Source organism: Lytechinus pictus, chromosome 9, assembly GCF_037042905.1.
Source record: "Lytechinus pictus isolate F3 Inbred chromosome 9, Lp3.0, whole genome shotgun sequence".
In the NCBI taxonomy this organism is placed as follows: domain Eukaryota; kingdom Metazoa; phylum Echinodermata; class Echinoidea; order Temnopleuroida; family Toxopneustidae; genus Lytechinus; species Lytechinus pictus.
The window spans coordinates 15,323,961-15,351,839 of NC_087253.1; the positions used below are offsets into that span (position 1 = coordinate 15,323,961).

The 27,879-nt window shown below is 35.7% G+C and overlaps 1 pseudogene; it reads left to right on the forward strand.

Moving 5' to 3' along the window:
• On the forward strand, positions 1-27,879 carry LOC129268222 (uncharacterized; annotated as a pseudogene).

Here is a 27,879-nt window from a genome sequence, read left to right on the forward strand (position 1 = left end):
ACGTCTATAAAGAGTACAGTGCAGCCGCGCCGGCCGATTGTTCATGTTGTCATTACACAACAACCGGCTTGAGGTTAATAAAGAACGATCACGAGTAACTTTTCGGGCCACGCAGTCAACGCAAGACGTATTTTAACACATTTTTTATTCGGCCTGTGAGTCATTTGAATCCTAACTTTCAGCTGTTCTTCAAGAATGAATATCTCCTTTGCAGGATGTGGATTTCTGGGCATTTATCATATCGGTGTCGCGAGTTGTTTTCGTGAACATGCCCCACACATCATCGATAAAATTGCCGGAGCATCCGCCGGGGCTCTCCTCGGCACAGTGTTGGTCTGTGAAGAGTTAGACCTCGGTAAGTTTAGATCCATTTAAAGCTCCCTTTTATCAGTTTATGTAAAAAGCCTAATCATATTTAGTATGCTCTCTAGTATATTAATGCGGGAATGTTTTTATGTTTTGTTGAGAAGAGTCGCAAAGATACGACACCGAAAAGCGAGTGGTCATTTATTTCGTTTGTTTGTATCGACGTGTCATGCACGTTTCCAATGCCACGATCGATGGAAGATTATTTGAGTAATATTCAAGTAAATATGAATTTTTGACCACTGATATTCCCTCCAAATGTTAAGATATATACGAGTATCATTTGGATACGTTTGTTTGGTGTTTTTAGTGTTTCAAAATGTATTTTTTTTTCACTAGGTTTCTACTTGGTCCTCGTGTTTACTTTCTACTTCCGTGCAAACGCTTCACGGATGGTTCGATCGACTGGGTGTGGACCTGTCGAGCGTCTTCATTGGCCCAATTAAAGGGCTGGTCGGGGGTGTGTTGTCAAATAACCAATCAGAAATCACGTTAGATCTTCATCATTGCCTACTACCGGTATTTTATAGCTGACCAACCCTCAAAATAAACATCACAATTGAAATCATGTATCTATATAGCCATACCCCAAACTTTAACAATATTGTTGGGTAGGAAAAGAAGACTTAATAAAGTTAGTTATTGCCTTGTTATCTACAGCTCAGTAATAATAAGTATTAACTAGAAACCATGTTTGAAACAAAACATGAATTAATTTGTTTCAAACAAGAATAATCAAACAAAAGACCATCATGACCATCATGGTCTGCCACCATGGCATGCTATGGCATCCTTTTTGGATTATTTTTTTATTACATTGATGCAATAAATTTACAGATAATTCAATTTCATTTTGACTTAAGATGATTTTCGCCAGTCATTAGCTAATTGGTACTATTCAATATTTATGAAACAGCTCACATACATGTAGCCTCGGCTTTATTTAATTTTAGGTACATGTAGGGAACATCAAAAAATTGACAGGATAAAAAATAAGAAATTGTTAAATTAATCCCCAGAAACAATGGTTATTCCTGTCTAGTCGAGAGCATGACAATTGTTAGACAGAAATAAGTAAAAAAAAAGGTCTGTTCGGGGGACTTATTTAATCAGTATTACTGAGTGAAAATGATGTGAAATGATGTTCATGTATATAAAATGATTCACCAGAACAGACAGTTATTTCTACTGGTTAATTTATTATTCATTAGTTGGCTTCAACATAATTCAGTTTGTCCATGATATATTTTTTCAAGAAGTGAGATCTAGTAGAACTTTGTAATCAGCACTGAAATTCTTGACATACAAAATAAGAATTTGACATAATGCTAAGAATATACATGTATCATTAATGTAAATAATTTTTTTCAAATTTGTTCCACTCATCATTTTCATCCATCATCATCCTTGCCACCGCCATCATCATCATTGTTCATCAAGTACATGTGCAGGAGCTCAAGACAAATTGTGGACATTATATTTATAATTTTCATTATCATTGTTTTGTTATAATTGTTATTTATTGTATCGTTGTTTTGGTGATAAATACATAACAACACCGTCCTCCATCAACATTATCACCATCGTCATCATAATCATCATCATCACCACCACCTCCATCACCACCAACATTTTCACTAAGAATTTTCACCAAATGTTGTCATCATAATCAACATCACCAGTGTCATAATCATCATCATCATCCCCATCAACATTATCACCATCGTCATAATCATCATCATCACCACCACCACCATCATCACCACCAACATTATCACCATTGTCATCATCATCTCATCATCATCATCATCATCGTCATCATCACCACCATCATCATCACCATCATCGTCATCATCATCATCACCATCATCGTAATCATCATCATCGTCATCATTATCTCCAACATAATCACATCATCATCATCATCATCATCACCACAATGATGATCATCATCAGTGTGATTTGTAATTTTGTAGTTCATCTTTTATAATATAATTCATGTCACACTTACACTCTAAAAATATGGCTTTTGTAGGCTCAGTGTACACTACTCAACAGGCACATGAACCGATATCACCTAAAAAGAAATTCTTAAATATATAGTGTAGCCTAATTTCCTCCAGTTGTTCTGATATGTGTCTTTCAGAAATAAGAATGTGGGATTTTAAAAAATGTTATCTGCTCTTCTGTATTATCTCCTTGGTATTTATTCTGGAGGAGATTATCTGTCAAGTGGGCCCCATTGTGAATGTGTACAAGGTGTCAATTGTTTTTGGCCCTTACGCAATGTTGTAACAAGTCATGCATGTAAAAATGTGACTTGAAAGGAGTGGTATAGTTCAGCTCATTGAAGATAATGGTTCATTTTTTGATACATTTTTTTAATCACGTTTAATCCTTTTTTTTAATTGCAAAAATGTAGGATGTCAACTTTAAATCAAATGTCTCTTACATGTAACCCCAGTCTTTGTTTTGTCAATTGTGTGACCATCGCAGTCTATTACATCATAAAATGTACAAAATGAACATACATGTACATGTATGTACTGCAGCATACATGTAGTAGAACCTACAGTTTACATGTACATTAAAACTCTGCTTCAGCTACATGTACATGTACAGTATAGTGCTCACTCCCCATCAAGTTTGTTTATTCATCACACTACTACAGTCCTGTACAATGCACTTAAATTGCCCGAACAGATTGTTTTATCCAGTGGCCTCCAAACAAAAAGGTTTTATGTTTGAAATTTGGTCAAGTTCGTCCACAGAGTATGTACATCATGACTATGCATTAATACTTAAAAATAGACTGTGTGCACTCAATATTTATGTTTGGTATTAAGTTTCAATATTTTTATCCGGTGACCTCTATTAAATTGATTATTTGTGGACCATTATTTTGTTTGAAAATGGGTCAAGTTGATGAAAGAATTATCTGCAGTGCCATGTTTACAAAGAACCTTTTTTTTGTTTACATTATTTCAGTACATGACCCTGGCATGATTCAATTACATTGCTGAATATATTATATACATGTAGAGCTCTAGTCTAGATGTAAAAAGAAGTAAACATGTAATTATGCTTGTTATATTTTGATATAATTTGCACGGCACGTATTGTACACATGTTACTCTTTTTTTTCTTCTTCATTTTGTTTCATATTATTTTTTATTCATGTAATATGTGAATCATTGCCAGATGAAATTATTCTTTATACAGTTGATTATCAAATGCTTGTCAAGTAGGCCTAGTATTAAAGGTACTGACTGTATAGCCTACATTACTCTATTTTGTTTCATTTATTGGTGAATCGAAGTCCCCAATGCCCCCCATCCACTACCTTTAATAGGATCATTTGCACGCTTTTTAATTTCTATAAAGATCTGCCCTTTTGAAAAGTGACCTTTGCCCAAAAAGTACCTGTATTCAAAGCCTGAAATAACCATCTTCACCCCCTCTTTCTCCTCCGTATTCCAGGTAAAATCACAGAGGATGTCCTAAAGACGGCGGCCAAGGCCCGGGCCCGGTCCCTGGGCCCGTTCCATCCCGGGTTTAACCTGCATCAGATCCTCGTTGACGGGATGGAGCGCATCTTACCCGCAGACATTCACAAGAGGGCCAGCGGAAGGCTGCATATCTCGTTGACGAGGATGTCCGACCGTCAGAACGTCATGGTGTCCGAGTTTGAGACGAGACAGGACCTCATGGATGTAAGAAATAAACACCAACTGCAAGTCTTTCATAGCACCCCCTCTTTCTCCTGAGCTTGTCACAATTAATTCTGTGTCTTATTTCTGCATGTACATGTAATTTCTAAAAAGAAAATAATAGGGAAAAAAATCATGATATGGGCAAAGAGACAATATGAAAAGTGGTAATGCATGAAAACATCAAGAAAAAACAAACTGGGCCCCATGGCATAAAAGTTACTATTAAGGTAACTTTGTCATCCAATGGTAACTATCATGGTAACAATGCTCATCAGCCAATCAAAATCAAGGATTCCATGAAAGATACATGTACCATTGGATGTCAAAGTTATTACCATAATGGTAACTTTTATGCAACAGGGCCCAGAAGTGATAATACGTATGTACATATAAAAGTAGAGGTTGCACAGAGTTTAATTTTGACAACAAACAAATGCCGGTTGATGATAATGTAGAAAATGACTGAATGAGAAGCAATTTGTGTTCCATATTTCCTTATTCCAGCATTGTTCTTTTAATGTCATTTCATTCACAACATCATTCAATTTTTTTTTTACCGGTACTGAAAAAAGGAGTGTGTGGTGGTGTGTGCCGGGGGGGGGGGGGGGGGGGGGTTGTTAAACAGAATAAAACTCATCTGTAGTACTTACCGTAATTCAAGTTCACACGTGTACTTCTTAATCTTATTGAATTTACAGTCACGTAGCTAGATACTCAATAAATTTCCTATTTAAGGAAAAGAACGAATGGACAATAGAAAGGAAATAGCAATGTCATATGACTTTCAGGATGTTCAAGTCCAAGGTCACCCACAATGTGCATTGAGCACAAAAGATGTCAACAACCTTTTTTCATGGTAATTCCCACCATTAACCCAGGCTATCCTTCACTATTAAAATGTATTGTCCTCAATCATATAGTGGACTTACGGGTCCAGGGTTAACTGTTTTTCCTGTCCATATTAAATGTGAATAATGATATGCTCAGTAGGCATTATCAGATGTTTTTTTAAACACCTGGGACACATTTACATGTATATTAAACTTGTTATAATTAAAATGTGCAATAACAGTTGAAAGCTCACTTTGAACTTGATATAGAAAATTGTGCATTTATGAAACGGTTCCCAGAGTTATATATAAATGTACATTGTATTTTGGAAAGTGTAGTTGAGTTGTAAATTTATGCATTGTTAGTTTTGTCAAAGACAAAGATAACATTAGAGTACGGGTAATGATATCACTTTAGATGAAGAGCACATGAAGTGTACTTGTTATGTGAAAGATAAGATAAGGTACACAGTGTATTTGATTTTTTTATAACATTAGAGTACGTAACGGGTAATGATATCACTTTTAGATGAAGAGCACATGAAGTGTACTTGTAATGTGAAAGATAAGATAAGGTACACAGTTGTATTTGATTTTTTTAATTCATCTTTCTTTCTTTCTGTTCATGCTTTTAGCACAAAGTTCATTACATTCAAGCATTGCAAATATGTGAATATGATTTTCAAACTACACTCTACTTGTACTAGTACTATTCCTATCCTATTTGGTTTTTTCAGACTGAATGATAAGAGTTAGAAAACTGACAGTATTATGTACAAATGTAGTGTACATGTATAAACATTTGAAATTGTATAAAGGAGAAAAATCATAAATATATGGGCAACCCGTCTGTGAGAAAACGAATCTGACGGTTCAGAACTCACAATGTTTATTTGAAGAAAACGTGAAAAAATAACACAAAGGCTCCGCGCAGAGAGATATAAAAGGAAATCAATCTAAAGCCTAAAGGCAAAGGATTGAAATAAGGAAAAAATGCAAAGATAACTATCCCAAAAAGGACACTTTATAAATGCAAAATGGGGGTGTACTTAGCTATCGTCTGATCACGGCGGCAGGCGAAAGTAAAAGAGGAAATGGACGCCAATTTTCGCGATGATCTTGGGATAGTGCTCGCGTAGGGAGATGCTGCGCGCACGCAGGAAAAATTGTGTACTTTTATTCGGCGTGCAAGTTAATCGTAATGAACTAGCAAATCAAATGAATATATCCCAGTTATTGACAGTATATGATTTTATATATTCTCTTATTAAAGCAATACATTGTAGAGAATTCTACAGTATGCTGTTGATGTAAAATTATAATCACTGTTTAATATATTTTTCTGTTCACTCTGATAATTCATTTCATTTCTTTGTTTTCTTTATACAGGCAATCCTGTGCAGTGCTTTCATTCCATTTTACTCCGGGTTCCTTCCGCCCACGTATCGAGGGACAGTAAGTACAATTTTATTTCACCAATTTAACATTGTGGTCAATACTGGGCCCTGTCTCACAAAGAGTTATGATTGATCCAATCAATCATAACTCTATGGAATTCCATCAGTGTCATAATATTTTTATAGGAAATTGGCACAATGTCCTTTGTAAACAAAGAGAAGTACAGTGAACTTAAAAAAAAAAAGAACAATGAATGCATGAATATACATCATAGTTGGAAAATATTTTGAGCAAACATGCATAATACATGTTGACGTTGCTGGCCGTCCATAGTTGCGATTGATTGGATCAATAGTAACTCTTTGTAAGACGGGGCACTGATGTACATGTAACAAGCAGACTTGACCTCTTTATGTGCAATTCAATAGCTGAAGTCCATACTTTTCCATTTCATGCATTGCAAATTCTGTGTTCTTCCTTGTTAAATATACAGTATTAAATGTACATTCCTGTGCTTCCTTGTACACTGTAAACGTCTTTGTGTTCTTCGGTGACCCACATAAAACTTGTTGCAGTAACCACTGCTCTTTCGACCCCAAAACTTATATTGTTGGATGCAGCATTATGGAAGGTTGGATCGCATTTGGAAAAGGATGTCACTCCTCTAACCTTTTAATTGATGATTTAACATTTCAGTATTTTATTTAGCAAGCAGAAAACCTGAATTTACACTGTACATGCACAGGATCTTCCTGGTATCGCATCGCAATTTGCTCCACATTTATTAAAGACTGCTATGCATAAAGTCTTTTGTATAGTATATTTTTACATAGGGCTGTACATGTACATTACTTTGTTTAGAGCTTTTCTTTTATGACCAAAAATGCTATTCATATTTGTAAAGCGAAATTATTCCCTGATGCACATGACACACGCTGAAGAAATGTGATCAAAAGCTTGGAGACCTGGAACCATGATTGATCAGATTTTGCTCTGATGCATGATTTTGTTTATTGGATTTTCCTTTCATATGCATTATTCGATATTCATTTATTCATGAAATTCTGTGAATTCTGCGTTCTTCTTGAAGTGTTTTCCGTTTTCTTTATCACAGAAAACTGGGGATTTTATCCCCAGCTGAACATTAAGAAATGAAAATTTGTTTTTAAATTCAAGTGAAGAAACAGAATGACAGCACAAGTACATTTTCATGCATGAATAAATCATTACTCAATGAGCACACATGTACAGTATGTACATGTATGGCAGAAAAACATTCAATTCCTCTCTGACTTTCCAGTGTGATATTAATTGCCATTTCTCTCAAACTTTTTTTTTTTTTTTAATGTTAATTTCTCTCAAACTTAATCCTGTACATTTACAGTTGTGCTCAAAATGCACTCCTTCTTGCTGATTGTTGAATGCAGACAATAATATACAAATAATGAATGTTTATGAGTGCAATGGACAGAATACTTCATAAGGTGAAAGATGAAATGATCCATTCAACGAGGCGTGGACGAGTTGAATGGATCATTCATTTCATCTTTCACCGAATGAAGTATTCTGTCCATTGCACAAATGAAAAAACATTCATTATTTGGTTTATATGACACTTAAAAATTGATTTTTTTTTTCATATGATATTTATGAATTTCGATGCAAAACACGCTCATGCAGTGCGAATTTGGTCTGTTATGTCATTACAACATGCGCACTGCTGGTGCCTGCAGCTGCTGTCTCGGTGCGCAAGTGCAATGTACAAAATCGTATGGATCCAAAATTGCACGATGAATGGATCCAAAATTGCACGGTTGATGACGTCATTGCAAAATGGGCTGAATGAACGATATCAAACAACCAATCAAATCACAAGGATCTATCTACATGTAGGTGTCATATAATACTAAATATGTTCAGGGAGCCCAGAGAAGTTGAATGTAATATTTCATCACCTGACTTCACAATTGAATATCCAAAACATGGCAGAAATTGAACACTAATAATATGTTCATTTTCTGGTGGGGTTCACTTAATTTCGAGCCATGTATGTATTCTTTACATTGTCCAATGAGTCATACAGACATGTGAGAGATCGGAGGATATGATTTCAGTTCAAAAGGGCAGCTTAAACATTGATAAAAAGGAATACAGTTAGCATCTAAGAATTGTAAAAACATTGTACCTACAAGTGTACAAATGTGTGTACATTATACCGTTTTACAATGTACTTGTTTTTCAAAAATTAGATGTTTCTGATTAAATGTTGAAAAACTTGAAATTCACATACATGTACATGTATAAGTATGTACTTTCATGTAAATGGTAAGAGAATATTTAAATGTGTATGATTCAGTGAGCAAACAAATTATTTGTTTGCTTTATTAAAATTTAGGGCCTAATGAAATTTTTTGGCAGGACTTTCTGCTATACTACTTTAATACAACTTTAATCATACATGAACATGTATGTGTAGTACATGTACATGTAATATAAATTAATACTCTTATACATTTACATGTAGTACCATATAGTATGGGACAGTAGCTTTTCATTTTAGGCCCAAGAATTGAACTGAAAATAATTAGCCAAAATCTGGGGTCTTTTTATAAAAAATAACAATTAATCGCTATTAACCTAATTACGGGAGCCCGATTGATAGGTAGCAACATTTACACAAACTCAAATGACCTTGATATGATTAAGCAATTGTAATTTGGGTCTCATATTTACTTCTTTTTCTTATAAACTAGAATGCTTTAATTGTTATCATTTAAGTCAATTTGTGTGGACATCAATGTTTACCTCATGCATTGTGTACATGTACCGAAGGGACAACAGAATTTTAAATCAAGAGGCCTTCAAGTGTGAGATAAAACAAGAGTATAGTGAACCAAAACACCCAAAATAATTAGAGGGAATTTACTTCTTTAAGTTCTCATTTCTATAGAAAGTTTACATCTACTTTATAAATGTCTCTGTTATCAGTCCAAATACATGTATCTCATGCATACAAGTAGACCAATGAAAACAGTACAAGAATGGACATAAAAGTCAAATAACAATTGTACTGTAATGATTGTGTAATATTTAATTTTGTAACCAATCATTACCAATCTTGATTAAACCCATGTATTATGTTCAGAAAATACAATGTAGTCCTATTATGATAACAAAAATCAAGTGACCTCCAAAGATAACATTATAATAACAAAAACACCCTAACAATTGTAATTCAGGCCTGATATTTGTTTCTTCTTTTCTACATTTGTATCATGACTTTCTTTTTGTACATGTAACTACTAAAGGTTTCCATGGCAAAGAAAGAGTGTAGAGGTTTTCAAGCATGGAGGTGGAAAAAAACTTTTTTATACCTCCATGTTCAAGGTACACCATGTATACTTCCATGGGCATGAGTTGGTCCTGAAAAGGACCACTCAAACTCGAAGTTTTGACAAGTTTGTTCTTGTCATCTTCAGGACCAATACATGGCCGCAAATATGGTGTACTGTGAAACCTCTACTCTCAGAATTTGTTATTATAATTCAATTCCCACATTAATCAAAATATAACTTACAGTTTTGCAGTTCTAGACAAAAGTGAAATTAGAGTGACCGTTGAAACAGCTTAAAAAGTTAACTGATTCATTAAGAGTTACAACTGTTGTAACTTTGCCATTATGGCAAAGTTCTACCATGGCAACAGGGCTCAGAAGCCAATCAAAATCAAGGTTACCATGGTAATTGCCATAATAGCAAAGTTACAACAGTTGTACAGTAACTCTTTATGAAACGGGCCCCAGGAGCTTCTTGTAAATTGTAATAGAGCACTAGTTATTGAATAAGCAACGAGGTGCGTGTAATCAGTGGTTTATAACCCATTTTCCTTTTAATTTTTTTTCACAGCGTTATGTTGATGGAGGTATATCTGATAATCTTCCCATCATTGATAAAAACTGCAAGACTATCACAGTTTCTCCACTCTCTGGTGAGGCTGATATATGTCCAAAATCAGATGAGTTCAGTGACTACCTCAACGTAACTATTTCAAATACCAATGTTCAAGTAAGTTGCACTTTAATTGTACAATCATTCACATCTTTTAAGGAAGAGAGCATGCTGTTAAAGGGGAGTAATAGTGATGTGAAAAAATTAAGAGCAGTGGGCGTGTAATAACACGTGTACATTAGAGGTACACTTGTTATAACATTTAACTTTTGTTACACGGATTGCTGTTTACTTTACAAAAATTAATTGTGCAATTTATTGAGTATTACTGTGTAGAGCCCTTCACCCGTCCGAATCAGCCCTGCTTTATACATGGTAGTAGAAAGAATGTGTAAGGATAGAAAGAAATGGAGATCAGCTGTTATCACGAAAAAGATTTGAAACTTGACGAAAGAAACAGCCTGATGACATGCGGGCAGCTAGAAAACGACGTCAACAGATGAATACTAATGACTAGACAGCTAATTTCATCTGCCCCACCTGCCTGAGAAAATGTAAATCTATATAGGATTGGCCTTTACAGCCATTCCAAGACTCACTAATCATGCAAGCAGTCATCATACTCTATTCAGAGGAATTGCTGAGAGAGAGAGAGAATGTGTAAACAATGCTTTGAAAATGCACTTGATTACAATTTTTGAAGCCATCAGGTCCTCATTAAAAAACCCTTTGTTTATATTAATGTTTTATATCTATAACATTTACCTCTTTTCTGTCTTTTTGTAGATCACTCCCAGTAACTTGTATAGAATGTGCAGAGCTCTTTACCCACCCGAACCAGCCGTGCTAAGTAGAATGTGTAAGCAAGGCTTTGAAGATGCGCTTCTCTACCTCAAAACACACAGTAAGTTCAATCACTTTCTTCTTCATTTGTTTTGTAGATTGATTGTGAAAAAATACTTGATCCTGTCGTCAAAATGTCATTTCGGTTACTTGCCAAAAATCCCTTTTTCGCAGGAATGCAGCAATAAAGATGTTGTTTTTGAAAAAAATTTTATAGTGGCTTTTTGTCTAGATCTACAAAATGTGAAAATCGGTAATGAAAAGCCGCTTGCGGGATCCCTGCGGGAAAGACGCAGCTACATGAATGGCTTTTGAAAAGGTGCCTTCTTTGATGTACCGGTACGATAAAAGGAAAATGCTTGTAAGTCGTGCATAATGTAAGTGCCATGCAGGGTATTGAACCCAGAGTTTTCATTTATGAAGTCAGGCTCAGTAGATAGACCAATACCCTCTGCAACTCCACTTGAATTATCACAAGGCGTGCGTATATACTTGGAATACATAAACAAAGGGGAATAATCTTGAAATTATTATTTTGATTAATCAGGGAAATGAGGGAGTAAAATATTAGCTAAAAAGGGAATGTAGAAATTCTATAAAGCATGGATGTTATGTGTATATAATAATAAAGACTGGAGTTATATAGCGCATTTTCAGAGGATACAAACTGCAACTACACCTTTCCTGGCCTTCATAGCTAGAGCTGCGGCTTGAAGCGTACATGAACACGTGTACTTGTCGTTATACCAGTGGTATTACATGTACACAGCAAATATCAAGTCACATGTTTCTATGGAGCGTGATTTCTCAATGACATTCGGTCATGTATATTTACATACATGATAACGTTAATGTACACAATGTAAATGTGAATTGGAACACATATACATGTATCTCATCTACATTCTTACACCTTTCCGATCAGGACCCTGCAACACAAATCCTCACAATCAATCACAAGATACCGATGGCCAATCACGGTCACTATTGCATGTGCAGTTTGTTCAAAACACTCATCAGGAACCAATAACAAGCCTTCTTTTATATTTGCAATCCTGAAACCTTTGTGTTGGTTCAGATAACCAATTTGGCTAACATCCAATGTTACATGGTCTATTATTAAAGTTTGAGGTTATACAAGTTACATTGCACTCATGAACTACTAATGAACTGTAACTATATTAAAGATAAATTGAATTCTACCAATTACCTGCATGTTGGGTGATGTTTGAATAATCTTAAGCCAAGTTCGTCAGTCTGAAATTAAATTTGGTTCTCTATTCCCAAGACTTGATTGTCCGAAAAAGAAATAGGGTTTATGAGCATGATATTTATGAGGAGGCGCGATAGCTCAGTCGGTAGAGTGGGGGATTTGTATTACGGTGACCCGGGTTCGATTCCCACTTGGTGCGCTAGTGCCCTTTGGTAAGGCATTAATCCTCTGTACCAGGTCCTTCGGAGAGGACCTTAAGCCATCGGTCCTCTGGTTGCTTGCTTACAAGCATTCATACTTTAATAGCAATCAGGTATAAAATCACCACCAATAGTACATACAAACATAATTTTGGACCATCAAATGTTGGAGTAATGAACAGTATTTCATTTTCTTCTCAGATTTACCAACCAACCTTTGTTATATCAGACCTTATTTCATTGTAGAAATACAATGATGTAAGCAAAGACCTTGATTCAGTGTGTCAGCATAATTTACTGGTAGTTCTTAAGATACCAAATGATAATGATAATAATGATAATAATACTCTATCAAGATTATTCTTGATATAAACAATGACACAATGAAATGTGAATGAAGTACTCATTTGCACTATATACATGTGGGAAGTAGGTCACAGTATAGCACCAGTAGGACTGACTTCTGACCTAAATAATATATTTGTTTAAAATTTGCCGGTCAGATAAAGAAAAAAAAAAATGAATCGGCCTGACAGGTTGGTACTCGCTACTCAATGAAAGGTCAATTTCCTGGACTAATTAAAAATATTGATTACGTGTGTACAGAGGCTTGCGGTCATCCTACCTACCTACATGTACATATTGTTCAATCAGGTATTAAAGGGGAATGAAACCTTTGGAATAAGTTGGGTTGGGTCGAAACAGAAGAATCAAAGAAACAGATCAACAAAAGTTTGAGAAAATCGGACAAACAATGAGAAAGTTATGAGCATTTGAATATTGCAATCATTACTATTGAGATCCTCACATTGGCAATGTGACAAGGATGTGTGATGTCACATGTGAACAACTTTCCCTTTGATGGACTATAAAATACCCCCCAAAAGCCTCTTTTTGCTTTTTCTTATTAAGTGATACAAACTCTTTGTCCATGACGTATTCTTTAAAAATCTGTGTTACGTGCCCTCCTATAGAAAGAATACATGATCTACTGTTAGATGTGAGAAAAGAGGCAATTTAAGTGAAATATATGCTAATGTAATGGGGAGAGTTGTTCACAAGTGACATCACACATCTTTGCCGCATTGCCAATGTGAGGATCTCCATAGGATTAGTGATCACAATATTCAAATGCTCATTACCTTCTCATTATTTGTCTGATTTTTCTCAAACTTTCGTTGATCTGTTTCTTTGATTTTTCTGTTTTCACAAAAGCTATCTTGTAAGAAAGGTTTCATTCTCCTTTAACTCCTTGGTCGAATACAGATGAACTTGCTCTACCTGTTCATAAAGACCATCTGCAGGGGCCGCGGAAGGGGGGGGGGAGGGGGAGGGGGGGGGCTTGAGCCCCCCACTTTTTTTTTTCAAAACCGTGTACAAAAACGTAAAAATGACTATACATGTAGGATTGTGATTTTTTTAATGGTCAGCCCCCCCACTTTTGGCTCAGCCCCCCCCCCCCACTTTGAAAACCGTTCCGCTGCCCCTGACCTGCATGTTAAAGACCTCATACAGTGTCTTTGTTCTCAATTGCATGAATATGTTCTACTACATGTATGCTTTGTGCCTTTTTTCTGTTTCTGTTGAGGTAACTCCCGTAGGAACCGGGCAAAGCAGCTTTCTGCCGCATCAACGCCAAGCTGGTATATAACCAATTACATACATGTAGGAAACATATTCAGTCATAGTGGTTGACCGTTACACACACATGTAGACGACACAAATTACTCTGGGGCCTTTTTTTAAATTAAAGTTAAAGTGGAGATAATGGCCGAGCTGGGAATTGAACTCTCAACCTTTCAATCATGAGTCCAATGCTTTAACCACGAGGCACCCCTTGTGTACACATGTTATGATTCACTTAACATGTACCGAGTGCGAGATCAAGCCACTTGCTATACATGTAGTATTTTCAGCATGCACCGGCATTTCTTCTTGATTTCTATCTCAATTTGGAGAAGTCTGGGTTTAGAAACTAATCTACACAGTACATGTATAGCTGTTTTGTAGCTGAATTTCTGTTCTGTAGCCCTTTTGAAATGGTGATTTTTGAGGCTTGAGATTTTCCCCTTTGGAATCTGTACAAAAAATGCCTGGAAAACATTGAGTTTTGTCATCTCTGTTCAGCTACAAAGTCCACGGTGTTGGTATACATGTAATTTCTCCTTTAAGTATATATTAAGTGACCTGTCCATTAGCGCCCCCCCCCCCCCGGTTTAAATGTATGGAACAGTGAAAAAGTGGCTCTCATTGAGGAAAGGGCAGTTTACAAAAGATCCCCCATACGTTTACACTGCCTTGTTTTCACTGCGAGTTTTATCTTTTTATTATAAAAAAAGAATATGATAATTTTAGTATATAATGCACTTTAACTTTTAATATAAACAGGAGGATATTTCCGTCCCTCTTTGCTATCTCATATTTTTGGTCGACCGCTGTTCAAATATTTGACCATCTCTTATCATCACCTGTCAACCTTTATTCTGATATTCTGGCAGACGGCGAGCTGCCAAGGGATTGTTGTTCGGCGATGTAAACACTGACCCAAGAATAGTACGGAAGCTGTCCCGATATCCTTGAATATGTTTGCTATAGCCCTCCAAGACAACACAAGAATGTGTGTTACTCGCACTGAGTTCATCTTCAATCATGAACAATTTTGCAGGATGGTGAAAGTCTTGTTTTTTTTTAAAGTTACACTTTTTCTATTGTTTTCAATAGTTTGAAAGAAGTGTTTTAAAATTGATACACTATTTTTAATACAATACAAACATTCCTTTTTAATGAATTTTGATGTGTATTCTGAATACAATTCAAAATGCATTAAATTTCAAAAGAAATGTTTGTTTTGCGTCATCTTGCCATTGATGATATCACACATCTAGAGAAGGATAGTCAATCAATTGATTTTTCTTAGTGCAGATCACTGTAATGTAAATTTAGGAAATTTTCTATGAGGATATTTTGAAAATACAGTATATATTTTTAGAGAGGGATAGAGAAGGAGACATACAGTAGATACATGTAGCCTGCACATACAGTGGGTATACATGGTATACTGCCGATTCGTCCATTGCCAACTCGTCCACTCGTCACATGGTCTACCTTCATTTAGTCTAATGCGATTCCATCCATCAACATTTCGTCTTAACAGCCATTTGGTCCAAGAATCACTTTGTCTAATCACCAGTTCATCTATGACCATTTCGTCTCGTAACCAGTTGGTCTAATACCTATTTTCTTTTAATTGTTTTTGCCCAATTGACACTTTTATAGTACAATTAGACCAAATGGTACATGGACTACATGTAAATGGCTATTGGACCAACTGGTTATCAAAACGAAATCGCAATTAGTATTAGACCATGTGTACATGTATAGTGCACAAACTGATGGTAGACCAAACGATAGTAGATGAGTTGGTAATTGGACCAATTGGCACTGGACCAATTGGAAATAAACCTGTCTACATACATGCCTGATATTCATGTGCATGTACTGTACACATATTATAAAGAAAACATAAGCATATGGTGTATGAATTAAAACATTCTTTGATAATAATCTATTATAAAAGAATTGTTACTTGTTGAACCATTTCTTCCTATTCATGTACATGTTTATTTTAATTTTAGGTTTTGTAATTATTCTTTACAGCAAGCTTGATCCCAAGAATTCAAAATCTAATGATAAATTTGAATGATGGAGTCGAAGAAATATATTGCAATAAAAAGTATTTGCTATACAGTGAATATCAGAGCTCACTTTCACAACAGCTATGGATTATAAATGCAAAGTTATTTGATTTCAGCATGATATAAAAAGCTAACATTTTGAACCCTGTGGTCATATTATTAATAATAAAAGGACAATTTGAAAAAAAAATTAAACAGTTAAAAACTTAAGTAATTGTTTGGTTAAGTTGTACAAAATGAAAAATGCAACTAATGAACCCATTATTAGACCTGTGGTGTAACTGCTATACTGTACCTTTTAATAGATACAGTGTATGAGGCCCCCTTTTGATGTGTTATGAATAGGTAAAAGAATGTGGCAATCTAGTGCAAAGTTCGTCAAACTTCTTTTGGCTCCAAAATCGGTAGGAGTGTGCAAAGGTTTGCCCTAGTTTGATAACAAATCAATTGTTCGGTTTTGAGATAAGGCAGCAGTTATAAAAGAGTCAAAATATGTTTGCTAAGGACTTGGGGGATGTCAATGAGGAATTTAAAGATGATATTGCTAATTGAGAAGTACCAGTATATTATACTAGTAGATGATAGTAACATAAATTCTTATTTGCATTTGGTCAAAATTAACTTTTTTTAAATAATAATAATCAATTCAATCAATTCAGCATTTATTTCCAATTCATTAAAAATACAAGTTGATATATATCATGATCATGTACAAACAAAGAAACAAAAATTAAAACATAATTATCATTGAAACATTAATAAATACAGACGAAAGTGATAATCAAAGTATTATTGCCAAATCATTGAAATAATATTAAAACAAGACGAAAGATAAGTAATAAATGAATGGGAAAAAGGAGTGTTCTAAAAAGCCAGGAGAAGGCTTGTTAAAACGCACACACCCAAAATAAATAAATTCTTAAAGTAATTGTAATATATGGATGCGGCAAGTAGCAAAAGAACAAAAACAAAAAAATAAATATAATAATAATTGACTTTTTATAATTAAAATGCAATATTAATCTACATACTACTGCTGAAAGTTATTTATTACCCAATCACTGGATTAATAACTTTTTTAATTAGCAGCCTGTTAGGTGCACACTTGAACCAACCACAATAGGAGGTTTCAGACCGCCTCGAAGTTCGTCAGTTCCAGGTATTCTCTGATCGGGAAATTTACCCCGATCAGAAAATGCCAGGTATTTTGGTAATGTGAAAGCAAACTACACGTAATTTCCCCGAAAGAAAATACCCGCTAAATAGTAGGTACTTGCCGAAATTACGAGAACTTTCGCGGGGATTTTTCCAAGGTCGCAGGTATTTTGGTAATGTGAAAGCAATTTACGGGAACTTTTAGCCCAGCGTGTCGTTGGGCGCGGGCGCCGTGGGTGGCTGCTGGGCTAGTGGTTTTGAATCTCGCGCCTTGCCTGCTTATTAGACCATACTGCGCATGCTCCTACATGTAACTTCAGGTATTTATCCCGAAGGGTATGTTTCGGGGCGGTGTGAATGCAGGAATAATTAATGGTATTTTTTAGCCTAAAAATGTTCTTGTAATTTAACGGGGATTCTTGTGATCGAGGCGGTTTGAAACCACCTATTGGTGGTTGTTTCCTAACCAAACGGTTGCCAATTAGCACCTGGTTTAGAGTGGCAAAGTGTGGATTGACGCCTTGCCAAAAGACGCTAGGCCACGGTGGGATTCAAACACACAACCCTCTGATTACACAAGGCGAGAGTAAGAACCGCTTCGCTACGGCGCTTCTAATGCCCAGTTACGTGTAATCTATTCTTATCAGTCTCACTCTATTCCATGTCTCCTTCAACCAGTTTATTATTTATTAAAAAGACAGAGATTGATAGACCAAGATTATATGTACATGTGGAAAGTTAGCCTACATAATAATAATAATATAATAATAATATACAGTTCTTGTATAGCGCATATCACATTATGAATAATGTCTCTATGTGCTTCCGAAGGACTTGGATATTATTACCCCAGCTGTAGCTTGGCAGCCGTAATTACTAAGATTACAGCGCACACGCATTTCAAGGAATAAATTCCTGCCAGGTACCCATTCACCTCACCTGGGTTGAGTGCAGCACAATGTGGATAAATTTCTTGCTGAAGGAAATTACGCCATGCCTGGGATTCGAACCCACGACCCTCTGTTTCAAAGTCAGAAGACTAATCCACTGGGCCACAATGCTTCACGATGTATATTTTTTACGGTGAATTAAGAAAATAATAATGATAACATTTCTTTAGGTACAAAGGTACAGTGGGCATTATAGTACATAGAATTTACAATGAAACAAAATATAAACATATTTAAGTGTGAATGAAAAATTAAAGAATATTGAAAGACCAATGCTGGCAAGCGGGCATTAACGGAAAACGTGATTTAGATTTTTCTTGAATACATTTAATAAGTACTTTAAAAATAAAAAAAGTTGTCAACCTTGAAATTTTCTACATTTTTCCTCAGACACACCCCAAAGTTATCATCACCTCTAATATTGGGCAACAAACCCTGAAAACAAAAATGGAAAATGGGACTACAACACCTATACTTGAAAGACCCATATTTATAATCTTGTATTGTTTGAGTTTGCTGTCCTATTCTGTTGCAGCACTTACATGTATTCCTTGCAAAATGCATGTCTACATGTACATGTACATGTATGCAACAGTCCTACTCAATCTCTGCAAGACAAGGATATTTTCTTATGTTAGATCCCTATACTAGTAATCTTTTCATTTTATACTCGAAATAGTAATTTTAATTTTGTATTACCAAAACGTGAAGGACATATAGGGAACACTTTTTATTTTAATGGCATCCAATCTTGGAATGCTCTTCCTAATCAAGTAAAAGCTGTTAAATTTTTTTCTCAATTTAAGAGTGCATTAAAGAAGCACCTAAAACTGGAAGCTACTCGAGAACAGTATTACCAGTAACAGTTGGTTTCTAGTATTGTAGATAATGTAGGGTATGTTAAAATATAATCTTGTTTCATATATTAGGAAGATTATTGTTTGCTTCAGATGTTTGCAAATTATTTGACTGATGGATATGTATGTATGTATTTATTTTTACACCTTATTCCAGTACTTGTTGTAGTTTATACTTTTTATTACAATATGTTAATGTTTTATACTAACTATAGGACCCCATTGGAAATAAGCCTTCCGGCTTTCATGGGATATCCTGTCAAGGTATTCTTCAATTTCATTGTAATCTCCTGTGATATTCTTGACGAATAAAATCAATCAATCAATCAATCAATCAATCATTTTATTCCACCATCCTTTTCTATTGCAGCACTTATTCCTTGCGAAATGCACGTCTTCAAGCGACGGTCCCACTCGGTATGTCTAGGCAACACCAGGATGTCCTCAAGGTCTTCGAGGACACGACCTTTGAACCGTCGGAGGTCCACCTCTGCCAGACTCCACCAAACACAGTCAAGTCCCATCATGGAGTCAACGTATCCCAGCAATCCTTCATCTCCGACAAGGAGGGAGTCCGGTGGCAGATGGTATCTTTCTGAGGAATCCGATGGAGAAGAAGGAGAAGATGACATCGTAGAAGATCTCCCAGATTCTATGGTAAGCAAAGAACATGTAAAAAAAAGAAGAATAAAAATTCCTTTGAGAAGAATTGCCTAATCATGCTATAGTCATACCAGCGAAACCGACCAATGATATGCCATAGGAAAGATGTAAAGCTTTGGTCGGTCTGGAAAAGAAGAGAATTGTGTACAATCACAAGGAAAGAAGTTGAACGCAACTTGAATTTGAACCAATCATTTTGGAATTTGCATTTGAATATTTAAAGCCGTGTTTAAACACTACTCAACGAACGGACCAGTTTATTTTCAATTCGCCTAATGCCAATTTGTCCAATTATCAACTCGTCTATTTTCATTTGGTCTACCATCAGTTCTTCCATTATCCACATGGTCTACTTTCATTTAGTTTAATGCCGTTCCGTCTAATAACCAGTTAATAGCCATTTAGTCCATATACCGTTTGGTCTAATTAGACTAAGTGTTAATTGGGTGAAATGAATGAAAAATAAAATGGATATTAGACCAACTGGTTATGAGACCAAGTGATGATTGGACCAAATGGTTATTGGACCAAATGGATGGACTAAATGTTGGTGGACAGAATGGCATTAGACTAAATGAAGTTAGACCATGTGATGAGTGGACGAGTTGGCAATAGACAAATTGGCAATTTACCAACGGACCCAGGGTTAAGGTTGTGATTTGGAATGTGAGATAGGGGTTCTGATTAGTGAAGAAACAATGTCGGGAGGACTAAAATATTTTCTGACTCCTAACAAAAAGAAAGGTCACTGCCATTTTTGGAAGCAACGAATAGCAAGGGATAGAGCAATGCTGATCTGTAACTGCTCAGTGGCTGCCAGGCCTATGATTAATTGGGCAAAATGAATTATCTGAGGATTTCTATTTCTGATTTCTATTTCGAACAATCATATACAGATTTTTATTTTCATTTTCGATTAACATTCGTTGGTATTTTTTTGTTACTGAACAGGAGATTTTGCATGAAGACAAATCAGAAGAAGGACAAGATATAGAAGGAAAGATGTGGGTCGATTGGGATGACAATGATTTCTTTGAGAATCGTCCCTGCGAAAAGTGTGAACACCACGCCAATAAACTCAAATTGGTCAAGAGTCTACCACCAGAAGTCGTACAAGGTGTGTAGCACAGTTCACATTTTCATTATGAACACGTTTTAGAAACGTATGAGTACATTGTCTGTGTGACAGATGTGAACACCACTTTAATGGACACTTGTCAAGAATGTACTATAATACATGGTGTGTACTAGTCCAGATTGGACCTTGTTGTTTGGAAGTGCCTTTTCCCAAAGCTAACATAGAGGGCACATGTCTCCCAATCTCTAATCAGCGCCAATCCACTCATCTTCCCTCCCCAACAGATGAGTGGATTGGCGCTGATTAGAGATTGGGAGACATGTGCCCTCTATGTTAGCTTTGGGAAAAGGCACTTCCAAACAACAAGGTCCAATCTGGACTAGGTGTGTACATGTACATTGTAGTACAAATCACATTTTCAATATGAAAACGTTTAAGAAATGCAGTTCCAAAGTTATTTGAATATCACTCTCGATATTAAATATCATTTTTAGTTTACTTGTAGGTAGGTTGAGACCTCAAACACAAATACCTTTTTAGCAAGCTAGTAGTAATAAAAGGTGTGTGTGCATTGTCTGATTAACAAACCTCAAGTCTTTTTGGATTAAAGGCTATTTGGAATAACAAACCTTTGAGTTAATGCCACAAATATTCAAGTAAAAAAAAAAAAATCATTTTAGAACTAATGATTATTGTGATTATATGCAATTTGAGTGTTTCGAGATAATGAACCTCTGATGCACTATGCTTATCTTTGACATCTTTCTGACAGTGCCACATTCCTGGTATATGCAATTTGTGAGTAATAATAAAGGAACCTTTGGAACTCAAACCCTCATAATAATGAGCATACAGTGTATACTATGTAAACAATGCAAATTTGATCATGCGCTTTACTATTCCTCAATCTCATGCACTGAACTTATTCTGTACATTTATTTTACAATTTTACAATCATGGTATGTATGTAATGTGCTTGTTTCAGAATGAGGAACCTCCGGAACAACGAACCTTTATAATAATGAGCATAATTATACCATATCAACAATGCAAATTTGATCATGCACTATATTATTCCTCATGCACTATACTATTGGTGTATTTTCAATTGGTCTAATGCTAATTCGTCTAATTACCAACTCGTCTGCTATCATTTTGTCTACCATCAGTTCGTCCACTATCTGCAGGGCGGCCGTTACACGGCAAAACGATGTATCTGCAAAATGCACATTCTTAGAAAAAAGTTACAGCTTTTGTCTTTCTTCAAAAGAGAATTTCCCAGTGTTGAATTTAGTTAGATTTATAAGAATGTCATTGAATTCATCTTCCTTAATAGCTTTTTATAACATTTAACTTTTGTTTTTCACCAAAATAACTGTGTTTATGTAGATACAGCATAAAGCCAAAATATTCAACTGTCAACATTAGTCTTACGTTTATGGCAAAAAGGTGTATCTGCAGATACATCGATTAGTTTCTATGGTTGAATCATGGCAAAATGATGTACAGGTATCTGCAGATACATCATTTTGTGTTTATGGTCCAATTCAATTTAGCCATAAAACAAGACTTTAAAACTTAAAAGACATGAAAACTGATAAAAGGGTGTAATTTGCATACATACTTTTACCATAAACTAGTATCTGACTTTTGTTGGCACAATTTGTGGAAAAAAATGTATGTTGCAGATACACTATTTTGCCATAAACTAGTCTCTGAATTTCGTGGCACACAATTTGTATGATGTAGATACATTTTTTTGCCATCAACTAGTCTATGAAGTTCGTGGCTCACTGATAAAAATATGTATGTTGCAGATACATCCTTTTGCCATATTTCACGAAGCTGGGTGCGCTCACTCATTTGATGGAAGAAAAGTGTAACTAACAGATACATGTACATCTACTGCGGAACTTTGGAGTGTATCTGTAAGATATATCCTTTTACCATCAAGCGAGTTGGCAAATTTGAAAAAAGTACTGCAGATAGCCCATGCTATCTTGAAATTATGAGAGTAAGATAAATGAAAAGAGCTCCTTGAAAAACCCCACCAAATTTCAAAACCTGAAAAAGTCAAAATTTTCACATACATCGTTTTGCCATGTGACGGACGAGAGTCTAACTGCCATTTCGTCCACGCATTTTGTCTAATATCCAGTTGGATCAAATAGCCATTTAGTCCATATACCATTTGGCCTTATTTGACTACAGGTAAGCGATAATTGGGCGAAATGAAAGAAAGGAAAATGAGTATTAGACCGACTGGTTTTGAGATGAAATTGTAATAGACGAGCTGGTTGTTACACGAAGTGATTATTAGACCAAATGCTTATTGGACAAAATGGTTGTTAGAAGAAATCTTGATGGGCGGAACAGACTTGCTATAGACTATAAAATGAAGGTAGACCATGTGATGAGTGGACGAGTTGGCAATTTACTATAGTATTCAATCATGCACTATACTATAATTATCTGTACATTTTCTCCATCTTATCTACAGTGCTACATTCGGCTTGCCATTCCCTGAACCCCAGTATCTGGAACTACATAACAAGGAGTCGTTTAGGCTCCATGGTCTCCATAGCCTCTCTGCCTTGTGTCTTGCCGCTAGAAACGGCGTATTGTATGGCCATCAGGTCAGTTTTCTATTCTCACCACTTTAAAGGAATTCAACCAAAGTAAAACATGGAGACCGGTATTCTGAAATCAGGCCCCCGTTTTACAAAGAGTTGTGATTGATCCCATCAACCACAACTATGGAAAGCCTGTAATGCCAACATCTAAAATGCATGTTTGTTCAAGGTGTTGCGATGATGAATACCTATTCTCATACAGACACTGTCGTGAAAACTTGGCATGCTTCCTCTGCTCCCGAAGGACGTTGTGAAAATTTCCTGCCGGAAAAATGATGATGTTGATGGATTTCCATATATAGTTGTGGTTGATTAAATCAATCATAACTCTTTGTAAGACGGGACCCAGGCTTAACTTAGACCATTGTCTAACTTTGTGCTTAATTACATTGCATGTTTTTTTATGTTTACCATGCCCTTCCCTAATTCTTTAATGGTGAAGACAATTATCTTATTCATACTTCCAAGACAGTTAAGAATGATTTGAGAGTCAAATTAGCTTACATTGAACTTTAATTGTTAGATATTTTTGTCACAATTTGCGACCCATAGTTATAAACCACAACTTTAAACCAGAGATTGAATTAAATCTGACTTCAGGAAATGGGCCAGAATGTTTTTCTTTGAGGCTCCTGTGCCCGATACCATAAAGCTTTGCGACTGATCATACATGTATGATTGATTGTACATTGACGGTCAATATTATCAGTTTTAGATATTTGTTCTAGGATTAATGGATATGTTTTGTGTTACGGAGCCCAGGAGAGAGTTTAATCAATATTTACCATTTCTCAAGTTGTTAGATCTGACAACTTTCCTTGATTTTTATTGGCTGAGAGGCACAAGTGTCTGACTGTCAGATAAAAAACTTTGTTAGATAAAACATCCAACACGTCTAAGTATGTGTAAGACCCCAACGTGCATTTGATATACATACCCAAAGTAAATTCTTTTTGTAGCTAAATTCGTTAATATAACTTTATTTTCACTCCTACTAAAATCAATAATACCTGTACCCATTTTGTAATGAATAAAGTAGCTAACAATTCTCATTAGTTTGTTTTGAAGTAAAAAAAACCAAAGATATGCATTTATAAAACAGTGTAATACATATGAAATCTATTTTGATCTATTCTTGTCATAATTCATTTGCAAAGAAGACCTCAGCCAGTGTGGGAACCCAAAATTGTCATATTTGGACATTTATTGGACATTTATTTCTTGATCAAGAACAGAAAATAATAATCTAAAGGTAATAATGTGATGGAATGATAGCCTTTTGCATTCCCGTAAATGGAAGAGTCCAGTTAATATAAGTGTGCATTGCCTTTACCTAATGACCTTTGACCTTTGAACAGGTTAACAAGATGGCTGCCACACCTTCCGTCTGATCTGAGGTGGTTTTTGAGTGGACTAACAAACATCTTACACCTCATTGCTTCCAACATGGGACAGGTCGATATCAAGAAATTCGAAGCACAGTAAGTATAATAATATTAATAATGGAAAAAAAATCACACAGGGGTTCGGGGCAATTTCAGCTTCGAAATGCTCAAAAAGAGCCCTGGAAAAAATAGAAAGAGAGTCCCAGGTAGTCCCCATTTACTGCAATGTTACAGATTCAGCCAAGGGGTGCTTTAAAGTACCCCCCAAAAATAAAACAGTTTTTTGCCTGATAGTAATAGAAAAGAAAATATTAATATTCCATTTTTACATAGCGCTTATCACAACAGAGTGATGTCTTTGAGTAAAATGCATATTGGATATATTATTGCACAATCTCCACTCCCTGAGGAGCATTCTTGCAATGAGCATTCAGTCGTTAAGCCAATACACCAACATTCACATGCTATATTTTGGGGCCGGTTTCACAAAGCTGTTCTATAGTGTTTTTAAAGTTATATATGACCTTACAAATTACTGGAATATGTTCTTTTCCTGAATGTGATACTCCCAAAGTCTTTGTTTTTTTAAAATAAATTTGCATTGAGTTCCTGTAACCTTAATAGAAATATGGAACTTTGCAGTGAAATGCATGAAGTATTACCAAAAATAATTTTAATCTCAAAATACATGTATCATACTCAATTTAAGCCAATGGGAATCCAAATATTAAGAATCTAGTACACTCTATGTAATACAACTTAGCTGGGCTGATAAAACCTTGCATCTAAAAGTTGAAATATTTTTATGACAGCTCAGAATAAGCTAGATTTGAGAGTTATGGGTGACAACCTTTTTAGCCACAAAAGAGTTCTTCACAGGTATCAGGAGACTGTTTTTAGACAATATGAGACTGCCACTATTGTTTTTCTTAGAATACAGCCTTTTCTGCGCTGCCCTCAACATTTTTATATTTTGAGATAACAAGGTTTTATCAGCCAAGCCACGATTTTTAATTTGAATTTACTTATAATGTTTACAATCACTTTTAGTCATACAAATTTCTTTGAATTAATTTCTATTACCATTTGTTATTGCCCTTACTTTAGATCACTTCTCATCGGTAAGTTTTCATCGTGTGAAGAGTAGTTTTGAGGAAGTTGGTTGATGTTAATTTTCAAGGGTTGGGGGTTTATTTTCTCTTTCTCCCCCCTCTCTAACACTCCTGCTTCAGTAGAGATTAATTTTCTATTTTTGGATTTGGTTAAGGGTCTATATGCTGTCTGTTAAATCAAAGTTAATATACTCCTTATGGTATGTTTCTCACTTACAATTTTGACAATTTTTATAGTTAGCATTGATATAAAAAAAAACCTTGTGATATCAATTCGCTAACATTGTGCAGTCACATCATCACCTCAGTGATTTTTGCTATTCTTCACACCTTTGCATTTGGCCAATCCAATTGCAGGATTTCAGAACCTGTTAACAATAGTTTTGATGTTGTCATGGATACCTCACTTTATGACATAGCTGGCACTGTTCTATTTTTCTTTTTTATCAAAGTGCGGCATTGTGTTTTTATTTCTTATAGAGATGGGAGTCTGCATTGTCATGAATGTCATGACTTTATTTTTTCAGTTTGATTTTTTTTGTGAATAGGTTTGGAATTGATGTGTTTGTAGTGCTTCCTTTCTATAATGAGGGTTAGTGCCTCCTAAAAGGCAGATATAGGATAGGATACATGGAATTGGTGGATCCAAGGGGGGAGGCATGTCCGACCGGTGCCCTCCTTTTGAGAGCCATAATCAAAATTTTTAATGTAAATATGCCATTCGTACACAAGTGTGCCCCCCTTTTGAAAGTCACAGTGTATATTTTTTAATGGGGAATATGTCTTTCATGCTCAAGTGAGGATTTTTTTTTTGCTTGTCAAATATTACATGGACGAAATTGTGAATTTCAATTTTTTGTGGAAACCTTTTTTTTTTTTGGCTTGTTAAATTTTCTTTGAGAAAATGTGCCCCCCCTTTTTTGGAAAATCCTGGATCTGCCCCTGATGGAAGGCAATTCTTTGAAAATTTGTCATAATTTTTGACTTATTCCTCAAACAGTCAGATACACCCACCATGATTCAGAAGCTTATTTTAATGTAATACAGTTATTGTTATTTCTTTTATGACTAGTTTCATGTGGCCTGTAATATTACCTCTAGGGGTTTCTACCTCCATGAACAAAGAGATCTGATTTGTTTATTTTGATCGTAACATTTTGGCCATGGTTTGCCATGGTATAGCTATCCTGAATAATGGAACAAATTATTAGTATCTTGTGTCATAAAGGGGCACTGATCTCTTGTTGCAAAATTTTGAACCTGAATTATTAAAAAAAATTGGTTAATTCTTTTGGTTTTTCTTCTTTTTTTAGATTTTCATGCAACTTTGGTCTGCAGCTGGAACCGGAGCACATGTCGGCTCTGGCAGGCTACCCCGTCACTCCTGACCGCACGTCGGACCACGCCCACGAGCTCCAGGCCCTTGACATCGCCACTGCGGCGCCGCCGCGGCGTCACAAGCTCAACTTCCAGTTCTCCATGGACGTCCAGGCGGAGGGGCTCCCGGACTGCGTCATCGACACCTTCGATTTCTGCGAAGACCTCAATGAGCTCACGATCCCGCGACGGCAGCGAGTCCAAATGAACCAACACTTGAGCCCATCAGCATCCCTCGAAAGTCCAATCTACGATCACGAGAGCTTCGAATACACCCTCAAAGTCAAGGAAGAAATGGACGACGTCCTTACCTATCATTATCTTCATGTTACGCAACAAGTTGACCCAAAGAATGGACAAGGCTCTGTGGAAATCATAGAAATCTGATGTTTACCTCTAAAATTAATCTGGACAGTTCTACTAAAGTGCAATGTAAACTGGTGTATGTGGATGCACTTTAAAAT